Here is a 16,362-nt window from a genome sequence, read left to right on the forward strand (position 1 = left end):
AGCAGAAAAATAATACTATTAATGGAGAGATATACATATGTGATGGTGAATAAAACAAGAGGAATAGGGGGGGGGGGGTTGGGAGAAAGAGGTTAATGACCATAGGATTGAATAGACTAAAATGCTATAGGACAGAATGGATTGAAAAATTTTTTTATATGTATTAAGTAATTAGCCATTAGTATGGAAAGAGGTAACAAAAAAAAAACCAAAAACAAAAACAAACAAAAAAAACTAGCTAAAACCAACGATAAAAACCGATGTTTCGGTGTCATCATGACGCCATTGTCAAGGAGAAATAAAAAATATAAAGTTTGTGGCAAGGTGTAACACTAAATTAGCATAAATATGTTACGAGCTAATTAAAAAAAATAATACTTTTGCGCGAATTGAATCGCTTTGCACGTTCAGAGTGGGTTTTAAGTCTCTGATGAAAAGCATTTCGTTCACCAAACAATCGAACTTGTTACTACACTTCTTCAGAATGCTAAAACGTTTCAGTAGGTCTTTCGGGACTTCGCTGTGCCGTTCGTGGTAGTGTTTATATATTGAAGATGCCTTTCGTTTATGTCCATCCATGCGTGTGTGTAAGTGTCCGCATGTATAGCCCACATAACCCGCATCACACAGGTCACATTGAAATTGATAAACGACACGTTGTTGGTTGACAATCTGTGGCTTGATTTCTCGTACTTTAAGATCTTGGCCAACTTTGCGGCTAACAATTACTGGCTGGACAGTTGTCTGCACCTTCATGCTAAGATTTTTGAGCTCTTTCTTAACATAATTTGCAGATTCCTGATCTTTGAAAGGTACGACCACACGAACAATGGATATTGGTTCTTTGGGCATCTGTGTGGGCTGCGTACCAACAATTCTTGATTGTAAGAAGGTGTTAATGGTAGAATTTACCAGGCGTTCCAGGTATTTCAGCCGTGCGAAAACTTTCTTTAGGCGATCACACTCATCAGAGAAATGGGCCCAGGAGGAAGATAATTGGTGTGCGCGATCTAGTATAGTTTTCAGCAAGCTCCGTTTGTAGCGATTGTCTACATGGCTTTGGTAGTGTAATAGTAGGCCCGTGTTTGTTGGCTAGTGGAAGTTGAAAACCAGTGGCCAAAACTGAATTTCTACTAGTCTGTGGCTAGTGGGCTACCATTAGTGTCGAGCCCTGCACTTGGGGTAACTAGGCTCTGCTGAGGCACAGCCCTGTTTTATATTGTTCCTTCTCCTTGGTGTATGTAAACTGGATTGGACCCTATGTGAAATCTTTTCAATCACAATTTGAACACTGTACTTGTAAATTTTGTACTCGGTGAGCACTTCAATGCATGATTTGTGTTTCTCCCAGATTCAGAGTCAGGATGTTCACTAGAAGTCGTAGAAGCAAGGTAACTTAATTTAACCTAATTAGCCCCTCAACTCCCAAGATCTCATTTTATTTTATTTTAATAATTCTCCTCACTGTCTGCCATAGAATTCTTATGATGTTAGTTTGGAGAATTAATTAGTGGATCAACTCATACTCCCCTAATTTATATTTTCTTTATTCTCATCACTTGTCTGTTTGATATTGTGTTGATATTGTAAGGAGAAATTCTGTCTTGGTCACTCAACATGTTTAAAGGGTTATATGTATAAAGCTGTGTAAGGAGAGTGATTTCCAATACCTTTTTTAAAAGTGCTTCTGCCTAATGAAAACAAATTGGAAAAAAGTATCAAATTATGGGAAATCTCGTCATAGTCATGTCTTATGGCGCGTATTTACGGACAAAAATAAATATCGACATTCGTTGTTCGAAGCTTCATTATTGGTCCAGTGTAGGACCCAGATCGACATTCTGCATTCATACGGAAACGTTTAACATTCAAGCAAACATTCAATATTCAAGACAACTCTTTGTTCACGCTAACATCCATTACTCGAACCGAACTTCTACATGTGCTCCAGACGACGATTATTATCAATTCGACTTCCATGTCGACATTCATCATTCATAAAAGACTGGGACCCAACGGTCCCTGTTGTTTGGGTGAGGGAGTGGTGACCAAGCTGTTGATTTTCTTAAAGATGGAGGCTGATGCCAGGGAGGTGTTTACGGCACGAAAAGTTGGTTTTCGTAGGATGTGACAAGTGAAGTACAAGTCCTGAGTAGTCTACAATAGTAGAATTCTACTATAATTCCTGTTTGATCATTTTGCACATGGTTAAAGTTGCTGAAAAAACTTTGGTTGTGGCTTAATTTCTCGGAAGGTGAAAACCACAAAGTGGTTCATAGTCATTTCCAGACACACGTCCATGGGTGGATAGAAATAAGCGAATCACAATAACTTGCTGTTTCATCCATTTCAGAGCAGTTATTGATTTTCAATATTATAAATTGACTTTTAAGGCGCTGCATTTGTTTGGTTGACAAGTTTGGAATATCAGTAACCATGTTAATTTAAATTTATTGACTTGATAAAACTTTTATACCAGAGGACGTCTGCATGAAAAGTATTAGTTTTTTCCCAAATTTTGTCAAAACAAGAAAATTTATGACTGTTTGGAATTTTGAGAAATTGATTTTTATCGTTACATTTTCCCAGAAAAGAATGCGCTACTTAATCTGCCAATACTCCTTGTGATGCTAATGTTCATTAACAGCATAGCTTTATTTTAAATGACTGAAATGATAAGAATTTGAAGAAAGTGGATTATTAATCAGTTGGTTCTATTTACAGAAGGAGAGGGTGACATAGAATCGTCCTGCTAGGTACTGCTATACCTGAGCTGAATAATTAAAGAGTAAATGCTGGACAAAATCTCCCTGGGGGAGAATTCCAAAAAAATTCACATTAAAAAAAGTTTTGAAAAGTAAAATGTTATTACTGTATGAAGTGGTTCCTTTTCTGTTTGCACTCTGCTGCAAAACAGAAATCTACCATTGTCTTCACTAAGTATCATGAAATTCATGTTAGCCAAATGATGTTGAATAAGCAAATCTGATTTTTTCTGGCGAGCTGAAAAAAGTGGTAAATGTATTTTTGATTACTTTAAAAACAATTATTAGTAAATTCCCTCAGGAATACAAATAAATTGGTTGCACTGTATACTGTACAACATTGACAGAATTTTAGTTGCCTGGATGAAATTCTTACATGTACTTGCCTAATGAACAAATCAAGAACAAATCAAGCCCTGAACGACACCTCGTCAAATACTTCTTGTGCCACTACAAGATCAGGATATACAACACTATTCATCCCCATCATACAGAGCTGCAATGGTGTTGATTTCCAGCTGATGTAACTCCATGCCTGTTCCATGCAGCCACAAAGCCAGCCAAATCTCTGTTTGTATGAGGGATGAACACATAATGTAAACAAAACATGTGCACACCATTGTCTAGATCTAAAAAATGTGATAGAAAAGATTGTAATATAAGAATGTAATTTGATAGTAGACATCCCTCCAAAGTCTCTCAATTGGTTGGTTATGTACACTTTTCCTGGTAATCATGCTACCCCTTCCTGGGCCTCTTTGTGGATTGGAAAGCATAAAGAGTGATACTTCAGTGTTTTCTCCACCCTTGTCACTTCTAACTCTTGATGGTAAGCCATATTCTGCAACTGCCTCTTTGAATAACTCCAAAACAGTACTTGCGTGGTTGTTTCCAGAGCACCTCAAATAGACAGGAATTCTTGAAAAACCATCAACTCCACCAGGAATTACCAACTTCCATCTGTTATTTAAGACAGTTAAGAGCATCATTGATATTCCCTAAAGTTCCTAAATTAACAGTTAGACTGCATGAAAACAAAACAAAACAATCATACTCAGTGTGCCAATCTGGTCCATCCTGGAAAGGACACAGGTATGATAAAAACTTGCAGAGGTCAAAACTAATGCAAGATACTATTTGTAGAGGAAACACACGACTCACATAAAATCATTTCTGGTGTGAAAGGAGATGAAGTTATCAAATTACACATCGATTTACACTTAATACCTTTAATCCATAACAAGCCAGCTTCAAGGATAAAAAGTTACAGCGATTGAAGTAATGTTCAAGCAAGCAGTAGGAAGTTCTGCAACTGAGACAGAATGCGGAATCTTACAGGGCAAAACCAAATTTGGATCACACCAATTTTACTAAGAGAGATTATTACATGGGCAACAATACCCAACGAGCACAGACGGACAGCGTGGTGATACAATGTATTTGCACAAGTCTGTAAGGTATCACCTCTGTAATAATCTATGCTGTCATGATTATCGAAAAGATTCAGGAGGGATTCCACTCGTCCCGTAAACACCTCTCTTGCATCAGCCTCAATCTTTGAAAAATGAACAGCTTGGTAGCCACTCCCTCCCCCAAGTAACAGGGACCATTGGGTCCCAGTCTTTTATGAATGATGAATGTTGACATGAAAGTTGAATTGATAATAATCATCCTTTGGCACGCATGTAGAAGTTCAGTTCGAGTAATGAATGTTAGCGTGAACGACGAATTGTCTTGAATATTGAATGTTCGCTTGAATGTTAAACGTTTCCGTATGAATGTTGAATGTCGATCTGGGTCCTATATTGAACCAATAATGAAGCTTTGAACAACGAATGTCGATGTACATTTTTGTCCGTAAATACGCGCCATAATGTCTAGACATTGTGCTTTCAAGAAAATTTGTGTTCCATATTTATTTTTTAATTTTTTTATTTATGTGTATGTTGTTAATTATCTAAATGTACATGGAAATCTCAAATGGTACTGCTTCCAATCTCCCTGACAATAGATGGTGCATTTTATATTGTGTTACTTATTTCATTTGCTTTTTTCCATTTCACTGCATCAGACTTCAGGCATTGGAAAAAAGTTTCATCTTAGAAAATGGAGAAACATCTTCAGTTGTTCAAGATATAAAACTGAAAGTTGATTCTTTTAGAGAAAAGCTTGAGGTTTGTATCAAATTTTTTGGATGAATGAGTGAATGTCGCCAACAACAGAAAATAACACAAAGATTTATTTACCTCTTTTTAGCTCTTGAACCCCCAAGAGCTGATTGTGGATTCTCCCCTCTAGATACTACACATTTCCTTGTAAATTAGTGACAAGAATTTGGTGTGAGATCAAAGTACTTAGCGACTTCTTCCTGATGAGTTTGAGTATTCTCATTACCTGTTTGCTGGATAATGTATGGATATTATCTGGGAATTTAATTAATGGTTATAAAGTTATCTTTACTTCCAAATTTAGTTTTAAAAAAAAGATATTTTTTTTTCTCACCATGTAGAGTGTTGAACACCTTAGCTGGTTAGGCCTGTTTAAAGAAATGTCAAGGTAAAAACAGTAATAAACTCTGCCTTTACTAAATGCTTCAATTTCTGGCGAGAAGAGAGAATGAGCTGATAATACTAATGATTGATTTTTCTCATTCTCAGTGGCACTTCCAAGAGACCATCATCTGAGAAACACAGTTTACGAAGAAGGACTTCCACTGAACTGAATTCTGTGCTTGAGAAATTTTAAAAAAATGTCGTAAGTGGAAATCCAGTGTTGCATGATAACCTGAATTAATTCTGTATTATTTTGATTGGTTCTTACTTATATATTGCAGGGTTCTTGTGCTCCTTGAAAATCCTTGAAAGTCCTTGAATTTAATTTTTTATTTTCAAGGATTTGAAAACCCTTGAATTTAGACTCCGTCCTTGAAAATTTCTGAAAATTCCTTGAAAATAAGGGCAGATGAATCAAAGTCGAAGTTTTCTTTTCTTTATGGCATTGAAAGTGTAAATTTCTAGCACAAATCGTGAAAACAAGTCTTCCTTTCAAATCCTGCATTGCATTATGATGTTTGACATGTGATTTATATATATTTTGTACCTGATTGGTGCATTAAAAATAACCTTGGGTACCTAGCATGCGATCACTCTAATGTGCAGACTTGAAGTCAGGCTTGTTGGACTTTTATCTGTTACTTTTAACAATAAAATTAATAGCAATATTTTTTATTGCTATTAGCTCTTATTTGATGCAAAAGGTCCTCGAATTTGAGAGTCAAGGTCCCTGAAAATGGTCTAAAAGTCCTTGAAAGTCCTTGAATAGGCCATATTACAGTTGTGTACTTAGTTGCCAAGCCTTTGATTCAGAGTGAGGCTGACCTTGTTGTGATAGAGACCTGTATCTAGTTAGCATGATAACAAAGTGATTTACATTTGAAAGGCAGCAAGGTTTATATCATAACAAGGTCAACCCTAGCCTCACTCCTGTTCAAAGGCTTGGCAACCAAGCACACAACTGTAAAATGGACTATTGGGTTCCTGAAAAAGTGCAAGAACCCTGCCATTGGAGGACAGATGCATAAATGATGTTACCATAAACAGAATATTGCTTTTTATACAAAACATGTAGATTCCATGTTGCCATGGGTCTACATACAATAATGGTAATAATAATAAATCAGAGATGATGTCAATGGTGCTGCATCTGCAGACATTATGACATCTTTTGTGTTCCATTACTGAACAGACACAAGGCAGCTTAGAAGTTATCTATTTGTTAATATTTAATGCCGTGTTAAGATTAAGACCTTCAGTGGATATAAGGGCTCTTTATATGGACATAAATGTGAGTTGGACGTTTTCTCCTTTCCTTGTAGGAATGCAGAACTTACTGATGAAACAAGAAACCTCTTGAGGAAACCTTCTTGTGATAATTGGTAGGGAATAAGGAACTCTCGCAGCTGTACATATAATAACCACATTTAGTTCTAATTTAATGTAAGTACAGGTTTTTATTTAAAGTATATAACATAATGGTAAATACGTATGATGCACGATCCTCACAGTAGAGAGCGCTATTTATGCAATAGCGAAAATCAGACCTGAAAAAAATCAGGCCTGTACGGGATCCCGTACAGGCCTGATTTTTTTTAGGTCTGATTTTTGCTATTGCATAAATAGTGCTCTCTACTGTGAGGATCATGCATTATATGTATCTAATACTGCAGTTCAAAATATATGAACTTCATATATTCATTGTATAATGGTAAATACACAAGACAAGGCATTACAAGAATGCTAGATATCTACTTGAACAAGTTGGGGCTATAGGACAGCTTTTTTCTACAATTGTGATGACTTTTGCTTAAGTACATATGAAAATCTTGTTTTCATGGGTTCTAGATTTAAGGTTTTTTTTTTCTACAGGCAATGGGAAGATGCAGAGATGTTATACCTCCTTCAAAAGATGTACAAAGACTTAAACTTGATGGAAATATTTAACATCGAGGTAATTTTACTTACTAGTCAACTTTATTTTAAAAATATCAATCTCAGTACTTGTGTTTGCAAGAGTGTCAAGAACAGTTATGAATGTTAGGTTTGTTTGATGTTCCTTAAATGAAAATCCTCTTGGATCATCAATGAGGTTTCCAAATAGAGAATGAGAGAGTGTTTTTTGGAGCCTTGACTAATTTATTTTTAACTTATGAAATAATGCTTGCTTTTTGTTTTGGCAGACTCCCCTCCTTCAAAACTTCTTGTTTGAGGTTTTCAGGAATTACAATGCGACACCTTTTCATAACTTCCGCCATGCTTTCTGTGTGACACAGATGGTAAGAAAAGATGCAGAAATTAAATTATTTTCAATATCAGTCTCAATACTTGTGTTTGTAAGGGTATCAAGAACAGTTATGAATGTTAAGTTTGTTTGATGTTCCATGAAATCAATGTAAATCCCCCGGAAATTAAATTATTTTCAATATCAATCTCAGCACTTGTGGTTGTAAGAGTGTCAAGAACAGTTATATATGAATGTTAAGTTTGTTTGATGTTCCATAAATGTAAATCCTCCTGGATCATCGCCATGCTTTCTGTGTGACACAGATGATAAGTAAAGATGCGGAAATTTAAATTATTTTCAATATGATTTTCTCATTTAATGAAGTTGTGATGTGGAAAAACATTGTGTTGCATAGTGAACTTCATGTGTTGTCTGTCATTTGTGTTTATAATACTAATATATATATATATACTAATACTATAATCTTTAATGAGGATGCCAACATCACAAAAGTGGTTTACAGGAGGGTCCTCTTAAGTTAAATACTAATACAAAGATAAAAATACAAATAGCAACAAATAACTAATGCTAAATCTAAGAACTAATTAAAAATACTAATCACAAAGTATTAACTAAAAGTAATACTAGCAGAAGTCAATTAAAATTGAAAATTAAATTTGGACAGGCCACGTTTGAAGGCAGGCAGTAAGTTTACATTTCTTAGTGAGATGTCTAAACCATTCCATATATCTGCACTAAAGTTAACTGACAACCAATGAACCCATCTTCTTGTGGCACTGGATTTTTGAACAAAAATCAGATGTATGGCTTAATATGTTTCAGATGTATGGCTTAATATGTTTCAGTTGTATGGCTTAATATGTTTCAGTTGTATGGCTTAATATGTTTCAGATGTATGGCTTAATAATTATGTTTCAGTTGTATGGCTTAATATGTTTCAGATGTATGGCTTAATATGTTTCAGATGTATGGCTTGATATGGTTGACACAAATCCCAGGCAAGGTTCAAAATGTGGATGTTCTTGTGATGCTGACATCTGCTTTGTGTCATGACCTGGACCACCCAGGCTATAACAATGCATATCAGGTGGGACACAAGCTAAAAATGGCTTCATGCATTATGTGCCTACCTTAGGGTAGGAATTTTGACATAAATTTTATGCAATGCCTCAGGTTTGGGACTTTAACTTTGCAGCTGTCTTGGAAGATCATATGAAGCTGGAAATGAAACAAGTCTGTTATCTTGGAATTCACTTGATTAAAACTAATCTGTCCCCAGGGGTAGAATTGTGACATATAATAGATACTCAATGGTGGGAAATGTTCAAATTCCCCTGAGGTCAACACCCCTTTCCACCTCCCCTATTCCCCATCCTGGGGTAAGCCATTTATAGACAACTACTACTGTCTGGAAAAGTGTGTTTTTGTGAGATTTGTGTGGACCTTTTCTCGATAACAGCTACCTATGACAATTGTGGAAGCCACTCAATATGGATAGAGGTTTGCTCTTTTGCACCGACCACCCGCATATGTAATGAATTTCTTAATTTTGTTCAGGTCAATGCCAGAACAGAGCTGGCCATACGATACAATGATATCTCGCCACTGGAAAACCATCATTGTGCAGTAGCATTTGACATCATATCTCAGGTAGACATGACTGTGGACAGGAGTTATGTTTCTAAGAAAATTTAAAATTCAGATACAGGGCGCCATCACCCAAATAAGCCCACACACCTCTTAACTAGAGTGTCAAAAAAGCGCCCCCTCTTGAATTGACGGTTCCCAGCCTCCCCCCCCCCCCCCACAACTCCCTCATCTTCTTAATTTGTTGGGATACAAGGAAAATCCGTCGCTATTGCCACTGTATTTATAACTTTTAAGCTTTCACTATAGCTGTATCAGTACAAGAGAATAGTAATGTTTCTGTTCCTTTATTAGACAAGTCACTTCCCATAATTTCTATCGCCATGTGCTTGCTGTTCTTCAGTGAAATGGTGCAATCCGTACTACAAGTCTGGGACAGTTTAAAAGTGGGCATTTTATTTTTCTTTATAGCCCCACTGTGATATCTTCAAGAATGTCAGCCAAGATGTTTTCAGGAAATTCCGCGAAGGAATGATCAAGTAAGCCCTACTGTAGTCAATTAAAAAACGCATCTCCATTTTTTTTTTTTTTTTTTTAATATTTTCCTCCTACTCACGAAAACCAATGCATCTATAGTCCATTTTACAGTTGTGTGCTTGGTTGCCAAGCCTTTGAATGGGAGTGAGGCTAGGGATGACCTTGTTATGATACAAACCTTGCTGCCTTTCAAATGTAAATCACTTTGTTATCATGCTAACGAGATACAGGCCTCTATCACAACAAGGTCATCTTTAGCCTCACTCTGAATCAAAGGCTTGGCAACTAAGTACACAACTGTAAAATGGCCTATTGACGATTTTTTTTTATTTTCCTAGAAACTTTTATTGCTAAGCTAATGTGTGGCGGTTTTCACAATTTTTGTGTAGGTGTATTTTATCAACGGATATGGCAAGACATAACGAAATACTGAATAAATTCAAGGACATGTTGGCTGATGGTTTTAACTTTGAAAATGAAGCTCACAAGTCCATGGTGAGAGGACATTTTTGAACAAGAACGCGGTATATCGACAGCAGAACAGCTTGAACTAATATTCATACTCTTGTTACGTGGACGTGGGTGTGTAAACGAATTAAATTGTTTACATGCCAAAATGGAAAGGTGGCATTTTAGAGGAATGTTCAAGTTGCCATTCTTTTTCTTTATTTTGCTGCAAATTAATTTATTGGTTCCAATAGATAAATCTGCCATCGAGTGTCGAAAGAATCCGAGACTTTTTTCTTTTTGTTTTACTTCGCACTGTGATTGGTCCAGAAAACTCCGCGCCACTCTCTTAACCAAGCAGATGCAAAACTAAAACCGATCACGGCTTGTTTACCCGCGTTTTCCTGTGCTTTAGGCTCTTTGGTTGTTTTTACTTTAAACACTCATTGGCTCTTCAAGGTATTTTCCTTTCTTCTGATTGGCCGTTGTAATTACTTGTAATTTCATTTGACGACACTTAATCGAAAAGCTCTCTAATTTCTTTATTTTTTTTTTTCCTTCTTAAGAATTTTTACCACAGTGATCTGTATTTTGCTGAAACAAAGAATTGGTCTTGACTAGTTTATTTTCCATTCTTATTACAGTTGATGCAGATTATGATCAAGGTATCAGATGTTTCTAATGAGGCCCGACCAATGGAGGTCGCGGAGCCATGGTTGGACTGCCTATTACAAGAGTTTTTTATTCAGGTTGGTTTGCTAGTTTAAAAAAGGAACGAACGCAGTAGTTCTTGTTTTAATGGAAATCGTTTTGGGGACAAAAAATCAGAAGAAAAAAGCGGAAAAACTGAAACCAGTGCTAAAAACTGACGTGCGTAATGGTATAACAGAAGTGAATTAAAGGGAAGCGTGGGAAAAACTTTGCCCAAAAAGTTTTCAACTTTGTGCCTGGTGAAAGTGCGGGAAAGTTTGTAACTTTGTGAAAGAAGGCTGATAGTTTCTAAATAAACTGTTTGGGGCTGCGTCGGTGGGGGTAACGAAATAATTTGAATAGATCAACAAAGTTGAAATGATAAATGGGCCAACGTTACGATTATAAAAGCTGACGTTTCGAGCGTTAGCTCTTCGTCGGAGCGAATAGAGGAATTGTGGGTTGTGTGTGCTTTTAAAGGCAGAAAATGGAGCTACGTTGTAGGTGGGAACATGGCAACGAGAAAAACACGAATAAATTAGTGGAATGAAAAGCGGTCGTTGATACCTGTGGGATTTAGACTGCTGGTCGGTCGGATTTAGACTGGCAGTCTGATTCCCACAGGTATCAACGAACGCTTTTCAATCAACTAATTTATTCGTGTTTTTCTCGTTGCCATGTTCCCACCAATAACGTAGCTCAATTTTGTGCCTTTAAAAGCACTCACAACCCACAATTCCTCTATTCGTTCCGAAGGGCTAACGCTCGAAACGTCAGTTTTTATAATCGTAACGGTGGCCCATTTACCATTTCAACTTTGTTGATATATTCAAATTATTTTGTAACTTTGTGTCTGGTGAAAGTGCGGGAAAAGTTTGTAACTTGGTGCCTGGGGAAAGCCCAGGAAAGTTTGTAACTTTGTGTCTGGTGAAAGCGCGGGAAAAGCTTGTAACTTAGTGCCTGGTGAAAGCGCGGGAAAACATATTGCCAGTTGGCGTGGGAGGAGCAGGAATTTTAAAAGGTATCAGGATGCAGAAGGTTAAACTATCTTTAAAGAAAAATCGCTTTTTCCTTTCTCTTTCCTCGTTAGAGTGATGTTGAAAAGCTAGAGGGACTGCCAGTGGCACCATTCATGGACAGAGACAAGGTTATCTGTCATGTCGTAGTTGATATGCCTTGTAATAAATTTGTTCTGTTTATGTTCTTCTATAGTAACTTGCGCCAGATTGGGAACCAGCTTGCAATATCCATTCACTAAGAACAGCGGTTTAATTTTCAGTTGCCTTTAGGGAATTGGTAGATTAACGTTACCGGCTTTGCATGGACTGTTGCAGGTCACCAAACCGTCAGCTCAGATAGGCTTCATTCGATTTGTGCTGATACCATTGTTTGAGGCTCTTGGACAACTCTTCCCAGTTTTAGAGGTAACAGGTTTATTTATGGGCTCTACCCTCACAGCGATTAGTAACCGGTTTCACTTCATTATTCTTATCTAAAAAATGCGTTTGGTCTTTTCCAGGAGCCACTCATTGCGCCAGTTCGAAAGGCTCTAAACTACTACACCCACATGGGCAAGACAATGGAGGAGGAACTCAAGAAACAGGAGAAGAAACACTCCAGGGAAGAAAACCAAGAAAAAATAGAAACGATACAGCAAAAAGTGGACAAAGAAACGGCGGAGGATAAACAGGAGTCGATGGAAACAAAGGAAGAAAAACTCCCGCTGAAAGAAAAACAAAAAGACAATAATGTGGAATCCCAAGAAAAACTCAAGCAACATTAGTTACCGCAAAGTATCTTGGGTATAAGAGGCTGTGTTCGTTGTTATCAGCCTCGTAGTTTAGCAATAAGTCAAGGGCGGGTTATGTAAAAGCTTTATTTTGATGGAAATGCGGGCGGGGCCGAAAACTGTCGAATGGTATACTCTGCGCAAATATTAATTGAGACTTAAATGTAGGTTATGAAAGTTTGAAAACTTTTATGGCTTGTCGAAACAGTTAATGCAGTAGAGCTTTATTTTGGAGGTAGAAGTTTACACCTAACAGAATCTCTTCGCTTGCGATAGTCGGCCGCATATTGCAAACCATCCAAGATCATCCGATGTCGCTTTCAAATTATCTTCTCAGATTGGTTAATGAAGTGAGGAATACACGTCGTTACAATTCCCGATGGCCGTCACGTGACTTACCTCTACCGCTGAGTCTGCGGGCGCCTTTTTCAGGAAATGATTATGTGTTAATTTGCTTCATATTTATTAAGGAATATTTACAATAGTATTTTCGTACCCAAGCGTTCGTTCTAACATTGAAAGCAATATATTAATAATAATAATAATAATAATTGTATTTATATAGCGCTAAAATCCACTAATTGTCCAAAGCGCTGTATACCCACCCAACCCACCCCAGGGGAGGACATCCATCACGCAGTAATCTCGTGCGTGGGAAATTAACGTCTCCTGCCCCTAACCCTGCAGGAGACGGGACCTCCATTTATTCGTCCCTATCCGAGAAGACTAGAATATCTAACCATTCCTTGATGTTAAAGAAAGGAAGCATATTCTTCTCAGTTAATTTTAAGACCCTGAGTGTTGGTCCGGCCGGTATTGAACTCTCGACCTCCCGCACAGCAGTCCGGCGCTCTCCCAATTGAGCTAACCAGGCGGCGGTTCGTACAGAATTGTTTTCGTATTCAAAGTTCTATACACGTATGCTTATGGGCCCGTTTAAACGATTTCAACATTTGACCAACATTCGTACAACAAGAGTTGAACGGATGTTGGTCAAATGTTGGACGCAAAAACAAAGTCGCTTGGAGGGCTTTCAAACGGTTTACAAAGGTAAAGTTGAATCGATGTTGATTAAAAGGTTGAACCGATTTAAACTTGGTTCAACACGCTTTCAACAAATTTCAACATTTTTCGCGTTTTCAACTATGTTGGACGGCCTGTTCAAACGCACTGAACATTTGATTCAACAAAGTGTTGAATGCGTGTTGAAGCAAATGTTGACATCGTTTAAATGGGCCTGAATAGGTTACATCATGAAATGTCGTTACCCGAGTTATTCAAAGGTATATTAGGTTGTTAAGGATGCGTCTAACCCCCAGAGACAAGTGGTTTTAGCGTTAGAGAAGTTTAGAATGTTCTCTAACATGAATAAAACGTTTATGGTGGCGCGAACAGCATCAGTTTGTTGGAAAAGTCAAGATGAACGAGTATAGGGATTCTTTGGATTTGATTTAAACCCAGGTTTTACTTGCTACTTAGATTTTTCTCTGCGCGGCCATCAATATTAAGGCTGACCAAGATTTTACATTTTCGCTAAATTTGTGTAGGGAAATGGAAGTGGTGTGGGTGCTGCGGGTGGAGGGCACAGTCATGCGCATGCGCAATCCACTTAAACAAGAAAATACTTCGCAAATAATTTGGCAACTTTGCAACTGACAATAGTTTAGAGAGCAAATCAGACGATCTGTATTATCACAGTGCCTGTTATATCAAGTATTGGTTTTGGTGCTATTAAACTCTAAAAATAAGCTTATTCAGTTTCTGTTTCAGTTTTAGTACTTGATTTTATTTGATTAAGACAATGATCAATAATGGAAGAGATCGTTGGCTAAGGTAGAAAGAGAACATGTTAAGTACTATTTCTGTGTTATTTTTTAAAACTAATTTCCATGTTATTCTTTTTAAATTATATTACACGCACGAGTGAGACATCATGCGCGCGCAAAAGCGAGAGTCGCCCGCGTTTTACCCGCCTGTTAGGTTTTTCGCTTTCAGTGCTTGGTTATTTCGAACACGAAGTCCACGAGAAACACAGAAACCCCCATGCCGAAAAGAATTCCAACTTGTAAAAACATATAGCCGATGCTGGTTGCCAGGCCCTCTTCTTGTTTCTTTTCTGGTTGGCCTGGGGCTAAGAGCATCATGGCAGCGCACAGTCCGTAGCCATTAACCAATCCGAGCAGACCAACTGTGAGATACGCCACCCAATTAGCTTGCAGTTTGCGATCACATGGCTCGAAGTAAATTAACAGGATCGGTATAGCAATAACAAGCTGAACCAAGCAATTGCCGAGGATCGATTTCTTGTTGTAGAAGATTCCCAAAATTGGAAGATTTTTTCCGATGGCGTCTGCAACTGAGTAGCAGCCGAAGAGAATGACGATAAACCAACCCGTCTGATCGCTAGACTTTAATCCGCTGCTCGGTGAAACGGGGGCGGTTGGATCATCATCAGATGACACGGTGAGGTTGTGAGTAGAAGACGAGCAGTTGTAGTTTCCGTGGAACTGAGAGGTGATGCCCGGGAAAAGAGAGTTAGATATCACAAGAGTCAGGCAAACTGTTGCAAGTGCAGCCCAGTTATTTCTGATGACTCTTTTCCGGGAGACGTCGCTGTAATCATCGCTGCGGAGCAAAGGCTGATGCTCGTTGTAATCATGAGAGGTGTTTAGACGTCCCCTAGCGCGCGCGTAGTGGAGTTGACGCGCGCGCTTAAGATGGCGATGAGACAGCACGCTATAAGAATTATCAGATCCACCAACGCGACAAATAAGTATCCACTGAGACGAAAACCTTTATTCCTGTCTTGTAGATGTTCAAACGAGCCTTTGGAGATGCATCTGATGATAAACGTCGCTGCGAAAGCGCAAACGCCGCCAGACTGTGCCGCGTGAATTCCAAAAGTAGGGAAATGCTTTCCAACGAAACCGTAAAGAGCTCCGCCACCGATGTTTTGAACAACGGTTGCCACAAAGACGACAGCAATCACTGAACCAAATCGAGCTGGATTGGATAGAGCGTTTGCATTCAAAGGAGTAATAACTACCTCTACTAACAAGAGAATGGCAGAAGCTGTTAGCGTGACAACAAGTACAGTGAGATGGCTTCTCTTGGGTTGAAAAAATACCGTCAAAACCGCGCCAAAGCTTGCACCGACACCAACCGTGACTCCTAAATAAACTTCAGGTTTGTACTCATCTGGGAAAAAGTAATTGAAATAATCCGCTGCATTGAAGGTAAAGAACACTGCGCTTTGAACTGCAGCGCCAAGGAACCAACAAGAAAGGTAGAGCTTCCAAGGAATTTCCATCCCTGCCGTGTTGCGGCCACAGCTACCCAGTCTTAAAGTTCAAACAGAAGATCGAGATTCGCGTCTTGGCTGTGTGCAGAGAGGAGGCCGGGCATGTGCGAGAATAAAATACTTTTCACTTTGCTGGAGTTGTTCTCGCAACTAATTTATTTGATATGTATCACTTTTAAGGTGTCAAATGTGGTCAAAGTTCGAGGAAATTTCGTGGAAATGGACAAAATAACTGCTATTAGCTACGTGGGAGTTTTCCGAGAAGTATGAAACAATAGTTATGACAGAGACTTCCGTTCCACTATCGTTACAGATCTGAAAGGATTATTTGTGCTTCTTGATAAAAAAAAATAAAAAAAAAAAAAAAAACGAAGGTGAATGTTTTCGTTTCATCATTTTCAATCTTTCGCCGTCATCTCGCTTTTTATGGGTCCATGCTTGCTCCT

General features: G+C 38.1%; 2 pseudogenes across 1 annotated transcript; one reads left to right on the top strand and one right to left on the bottom strand.

The window, feature by feature from the left end:
• Positions 1–802: 802 nt before the first annotated feature.
• LOC148724748 (high affinity cGMP-specific 3',5'-cyclic phosphodiesterase 9A-like) lies at positions 803–14,368 on the top strand (annotated as a pseudogene). Its single transcript, XR_015991084.1, has 16 exons — positions 803–812; positions 1,352–1,391; positions 4,837–4,939; positions 5,275–5,321; positions 5,423–5,519; positions 6,640–6,699; positions 7,190–7,271; positions 7,501–7,596; positions 8,530–8,652; positions 9,123–9,215; positions 9,624–9,691; positions 10,079–10,184; positions 10,781–10,885; positions 11,917–11,973; positions 12,161–12,250; positions 12,346–14,368. The product of XR_015991084.1 is annotated as a high affinity cGMP-specific 3',5'-cyclic phosphodiesterase 9A-like (transcript).
• On the bottom strand, positions 14,171–16,358 carry LOC148724749 (uncharacterized; annotated as a pseudogene).
• Positions 16,359–16,362: the final 4 nt, after the last annotated feature.

The sequence above is a fragment of the Stylophora pistillata genome, chromosome 8 (genome assembly GCF_964205215.1).
Source record: "Stylophora pistillata chromosome 8, jaStyPist1.2, whole genome shotgun sequence".
Taxonomy (NCBI): Eukaryota; Metazoa; Cnidaria; class Anthozoa; order Scleractinia; family Pocilloporidae; genus Stylophora; species Stylophora pistillata.